The sequence below is a fragment of the Sapajus apella genome, unplaced genomic scaffold (assembly GCF_009761245.1).
Source record: "Sapajus apella isolate SASKATOON/1434 unplaced genomic scaffold, GSC_monkey_1.0 scaffold16, whole genome shotgun sequence".
Lineage (NCBI taxonomy): Eukaryota > Metazoa > Chordata > Mammalia > Primates > Cebidae > Sapajus > Sapajus apella.
The window spans coordinates 21,076,149-21,082,148 of NW_022436956.1; the positions used below are offsets into that span (position 1 = coordinate 21,076,149).

The following is a 6,000-nucleotide window of genomic DNA, read 5'->3' on the forward strand; positions in this document are numbered from 1 at the left end:
CGCGCCGGGCCCAGGCTGGGTGCGAGCGTCTCGGGAGCCGGCGAGCGAGTCAGTGCGGAGCGCTCTGTGCGTCTCGGTGGGTCCGCGTGCCGGCGAGACTGTGCGCATTTCCAGCGCGTGCGGGAGTGTGCGAGGCGCAGTGCGAGCGAGCGGCGGGCGCGCCAGGGTGGGAAAGGCATCCCGAAAGCATCAGGTGCAGAGCCTGGCACCCACCGAGAGCGGCCGGGAGCGCACGGCGAGCTCCGGCGTCACCGCCCGTCCCGCCGAGAGCCGAGGAGGGCCCGGAGCGCTGGAGAACCTCTGGAGCCCCTCTGGAGCTTCCCTCCCTCCCCTGCAAAAGGGGGATCAATTTTAATCAAGAAAAAGCCCACCACGTTTTTTCAAAGAGAAACAAAACGTAAGCCGTCCCAGTCCTGCTCTCCTCCGCCCCCACATCTACTCGTCAGCTTCTCCAATTCTAGCTTCCCAGTCGGCCGGCGAATAAACACACAAATAAATAAACCACAACCTTATCTCGCGCCCGCGCACCGGTCGGCATACATGAGAGCACCCACGGGCTCTGCTCCTCTGCCGGCCCCTGGCAGTACAAAGCCTCCGGATCCCCGACCCTCTGCTCACGCCCTCAGCCCCCGCAGACCGCTACGCCACCCACCTCTCACCCCGACCGTGCCCCGGAGAGGAAGGGCTGGGGAGGCAGCTGCGCCCAGGCTGACAGCCGGGGCTCCCCCTTCCAGTCGATCCCCAACCGGTGGCGGCGACGGCTGCAGCGGCAGTAAGGGAACACGCCAAATAAAAAAGGCACAAGCCCAGCGGCCGAGTGGCCGAAGCGAGCGCGCGCCCCCCAGACCTCTCCAGCCCCGGGGGGCCCTGGCGCGCGGCGCTCGCTGGGCGGTGCGCCTCTCCCCGGCCCTTCACTCACCGCAGCCGAGCCGGGCACTGTGGGGTGGGTGTGCGTGCCTGTCGGGGGGTGTGTGCCTGTGTCGGGGAGGGGTGTTGCTGGGGAACTGTTGCTCTCCGTATCACGGCGGCAGCGACGGCATCGCCCGGCAGTTCGCAGTACCCGCTCTCATCGCCCTCAACTCCTCTCTGCTGCGAGGTTAGCAAATCACCACCGGCTGCTGCGCCTCCGCCGCGTCCCACGTCAACGCCGAGCCCCCTCCCCTGCAAGGCCCCGGCGCCTCTCCATCTTTAGTGCTGGCGGCCGAGCCCGGCTCCCTGCCCACAGCTGCCCCCCTTCCCTCCCCCCTCCCGCGCCGTCCCCGGGCTCAGCCCGCCCACCACCCCGCACTGGCCGAGCCCGCGCGCGCTCCCCGCCCCACCCCTCCTTTCCCCTCCCCTCCCTTACCCGCGCTCCGCGCTCCGGGCTTCGCCTGACATCTAGCTGCTGCTGGGGTGCCGGCGGCCGCCGCTCACCGGCCGAGCAGAGAGGAAGCAGGGAGCTAGAGGACAGGAGTGCAGGGAACTCGGAACCCTTAATGGGGGAACTGAGGGTGAAGGGCGCGCAGCAGCCCCCACCTACTCCCAGGATTTTAATTTCCATCGGATACGGGTTTGTGCCCCCTCCCCCGCACCCCGATGCTCAAGCACGCAGTTTTGTCCACTTTTCCAATCTTTGCCCCAATTCAGTGCGTGTCATCTCGCCTTTAACTTTTTTTCTCCTGGCTCGGGGCTGCATTCCTAGTAGCCCCTGACATCAGTTTTAAAAGGCCGCTTTCCTAGCCCAGGCTTGGGCCTCTCATCCTCCTGGCTCCTGCGCGCCTCCCGGCTTGAGCATCCGGATTTCAAGAAGTCTCCAGATGCAGAGTTCACAGGCCCTGGTAAACCAGGTGCCAGAAGGTCCGCGGGGATCTACTGCCGAAGCGAGACGCCCCTTTTTAGCTGTCGCGGTTGCTGGAGGCCAAGGTCGAGTCCTGGGAGAAACTTTTCTCTCTCCTAGACTTGGACAACCTCTCAGCTCTGTCCCGCCCCCCCACACACACACACATACACACACACACACACACACACACACACACACACACAGAGCAATCTGGGTGGAAACAGTTCCCTAGAACTGTCCCCAGCTCAGCACACAGTCTTCAGGGGGCAGGGGAAAGCTTGGAAAAGCTCTGGGCCCCTCAGAAGTGCGACCTCCTCTCAGCTGGCCGCCCTACTTTAAAGGTAGAGCAGCCAAAGAAAATGTACCCTTCCTTCCTCTGCTCATGTGAAGGGAAAAAAGGGAAAAAAATTTTTTGGAAAAATAAAAAGAAAATGTACCCTTCCTCTGACTGCAGAAAGCTGCCGTCTCCCCTTTTCCCTGGAGCTGAGTGAAGGTAGGGAGCCAGAGGCACTGGCTGTGGATTCTGACTGAAGCCTAGGAGGTTGGGATGGGAGGTGGGGGTGGCCGAGAACGCCATGCAGGGGTCTCAGGCTAATCAGCCCTCGAGGTCACGCGGTTTTAGCAAGGCGGGGCTTACGCCACCCAGGCCTGACCTTGCATATTCCGTCCATGACTCGTGGGTGGGCCAAAGGTTTTCCGCAGGACTAACCTAGAATCACATATCCATACGTGCCTCTGGCATTGCTGCAGACCGAAGGGACAAGTCACTGCCCCAGACCCAGTCCCATGAACTGTAGGGTCATGGAAAATGGCAGAAATCTGTATCTGGCCGCTGAAGGTCGGGCGGCAGAGTGTACACATCGGAACTGATCCGGGTTCACAAGAGTCATTCATGAGGCAGCCCCAAAGACGGGTCATTCCATCCCAGCAAGAGCCACTCCTGGCTCCCAGGAGCAGGGAAAGCTCAGCCCAGCAGGAGTCTGCAGAGAGAGCTGGGCAGGGGAGCACACCTGAGTGAAGGAAGGGTTCTGGATACAACCACATCAAACTCAGGGCAAGGGGAAGGGGGAGCCAGTCCCTGGGTATTCATTTCATTAACAATGAAGAGCAATTCCTATTTAGAGACTACCTATTTTTCTAACTACGGTCTATATACCTGTTAGAGGAAAGAGATTTAAAGAAAGGCAAGAACTGGTCTGCAAGGAGAGCAGGAGTGGAGGGATGCAAGAAGAGAAAAGACTCTCCTGGTGCCTCACCAGGGAAACAGAAGAGAGAATCCCTACACTTGTTGAGCTTCTGCCTACATGGTGCCTGCTGAAGATTTCCACTTTGCTGTCCACATCCACCTACCAGCCTCTCCTCAGTGTAGTGGCAAGAGAAGCACACAATTAACCCCTGATCCTAATCTCCTATTAATCCTCAAATCAGGGAAAGAGAGAATCTCTGGAAACAATGAGATAGAAAGCACAATCCTCCACGGCCCTGGCCTCCCCAACCCGGTGCCATATTCACTCTATGTGAAAATCTCCCTTGCTTCATAAACTCTGCCCATTAAAAAGCCCAGCCCTTGTTAGTAAGTGTTAAAGAGAGATTAATGCCTGAATTTAAGAGGTGGAGAAGGTAACAAAAAGGAAGAAGGCCAGCGAGGCTGTGGGCTGAGTGCCAGCATTGGGCTCCAAGCATTTCCACTCAGCGCTGAAGGCTGGCTGCACAGCAGTTTGATAAGGTTTATTGGGCCCAGATAAAGCAGCAGCAGCTCCCCCACCAAAACTGGCACCATTATAGCCAGAGCTATGTCCTTGGGTCCTGGGAAGGCTGATGAGAATCCTCAGTTCAGAGATTTCATATGGCAGCACCTAAAAACAAGCAGAATGGAAAATTACAGGCGAATACTCAATCTCCAGCGTGCACGCCCGCCCGCTCTCTTTCTGTCTGTCTCAGGTTCATGTATTTAGAGTGATTTTTCTTTTACATTTTTTCTTGAAGGGTCTACTAAAGGAAACCTGGGTATCAGTACTAAAAATACAGGATCAATCTTAGGGGGAGATCATGCTAGAGACGAAGGAATAAATGAGCTGGACTTTGCCTGGAATTCCATTGCTAAATCTTCTTAATCCCTCATCTCCTCCTTTACCCATATACCTCCCACCACTGGCAGCCTTTCAGAGCTCAGTTAGTGGAAGAGGAAGGTATAGCAGTTCTAAGAGATCATACAGGAAGGAGACAGTGAAAATAATAACTCATTCGGAGCACTGACTATGAACCTTAACACGTTACCTATGTTGTTTTATTTAATCCATATAGCAGCCCTATTAATGCAGGTGCTATTATTTTCCCAATTTCTGTGGACGTGAAAACTGAGGCTCAGAGAGATTAAGTGCCTTACTCCAGACTGTAGTTCTATTAAACATCAGAGCTGAAACTTTAAATCAGACCATTCTGACTGCAAAGTTCATGCTCTTAACTTCTAGATTACATAGCCTCTAGTGAAATAGATCAAGGAAACAAGGACTTTTAATTTTCCTTCTTCTCTTACTCTACTGAGGCCAAGATCTATGCAGCAGCCAGCCAAGCTGCGACCGAATGGTTCTCAGCTTGGTCACCAGATAAACTTAGATTCCCCCAGGACCTTATACTTTTTCTCCTCCTCAGAATCTCAGGCAGAAGTTGGGGAGGGGGGTTTGAGCTATCAAAAAAAAACACTTCAACTAAAGAGGTAGGAAGAAGAATATAATGGTGTTTTGAGTATTCTGATTAAGTGCGAATGGAATGTTGCTACTCTTTAAGTTCCAACTCTTAATTTGGAGCATATATTTAATTTTTTTTATTTCAAAGTAAACTTTCCTATCATGATAAATACATCAAGGATTCCTACCTTTTGGGGAAGAGGTGCTACTTTGCATTCCCCCCAAAACTTATGAAGAGTGGAGAATGAAGCGTGTTTAGGGAGAGGTACAGGTAGTGATGCCCCTGAATAGAGGAAAATTCTCTGCAGCTGAGAACTCCAGACTGCCACTGGGGAACGCACCAGGGCATCAGACCTTTACCTACTAAGGACTGTTAAGAGAAGACACCGAGAGCCTATTGTGTCCTTTTCTGGAGTCCAAAAAATCTTTCAGTCTCACAGTCCTTCAGATCATCATTCCAGACATCTACTATAGCACTGTAGGTAATGTCAACAATTAGGCAGAGTAGGCCAGGCACAGTGGCTCATGCCTATAATCCCAGCACTGTCGGAGGCTGAGGCAGGCAGATCAAACTCCTGAGGTTAGGAGTTCGAGGCCAGCCTGGCCAACATGGTGAAACGCTGTCTCTACTAAAAATACAAAAATTAGCTGGGCATGGTGGCACGCACCTGTAATCCCAGCTACTTAAGAGGCTGAGGCAGGAGAATCACCTGAACCCAGGAGGCGGTGGCTGCAGTGAGCTGAGATTGTGCCACTGCACCCCAGCCTGGGTGACAGAGCAAGATCTCATCTCAAAAAAAATAGGTTGAGTAGAATTTACTCGTGTATATGTTGACATTTTTTTTGTTTGTTTTTAAAGTTTAATTCTTTCACATTACTTCCTTAGATACCCCCTCCAAAAGGCAGAGGGGGAAATAATCAGGTGATGTGTGTGTTCTGGTCAACTGAAGCTCAGCAAACCAAAAAATGGCTTCTTTGATTAGTGATTGCCATCATCCCTCACCCCCACCTCACCACCACCACCATCACCACCCCAACCAACAGAGGCCTAGGTAGTGGTGTTTACAATCTTGAGTTTCTCTTCCAGGTGCCAAGTATGCCCTTCCCTCATCTGTAGAGCAGAGAGTGACTTTTCAAAAGGGTAGGAGAAGGGATTTTTTTTTTAGCCCCTGAGTCCTTAGGTCACTGTGACCCCAAGATCTTCGTAATCGAGGAAGAAAAAGCTTTTTCTTCTCTCTCTATCTCTTTCCCCAGCATATTGCAAATGGTGTTGGGACCTAATGTTGTCAACTCAGATAGCAAATCTGAGTTGTTATTAGTGCAAAGATGCCCTAAGGGGGTAGGCAATGAGGATGAGATCTGCAGCAAATGTTATGGGGGAGTGTGTTTATAATTATAATGGGATTTAATGTACACTGGGACCAGATGATGGCAGCCATTTAAAAAAGAGATGCTTAATAAGAGAGGTCCCTTAATGACAGGCAGCAGGGCTCA

The 6,000-nt window shown here is 53.0% G+C and overlaps 1 protein-coding gene across 4 annotated transcripts in view; it reads right to left on the bottom strand.

Annotated features, from left to right (window-relative positions):
- Positions 1-1,204, bottom strand: part of ZBTB16 (zinc finger and BTB domain containing 16) — a 199,985-nt gene extending 198,781 nt beyond the window's left edge. Inside the window, exon 1 of one of the 4 annotated variants that reach the window (XM_032285476.1) lies at positions 920-1,204. The gene's annotated coding sequence lies outside the window, so the exon portion shown is untranslated. Of the gene's footprint in view, positions 1-508; positions 611-652 lie in introns of those variants that run through there. The other 3 variants (XM_032285479.1, XM_032285477.1, XM_032285478.1) reach the window with 3 other exon arrangements.
- Positions 1,205-6,000: the final 4,796 nt, after the last annotated feature.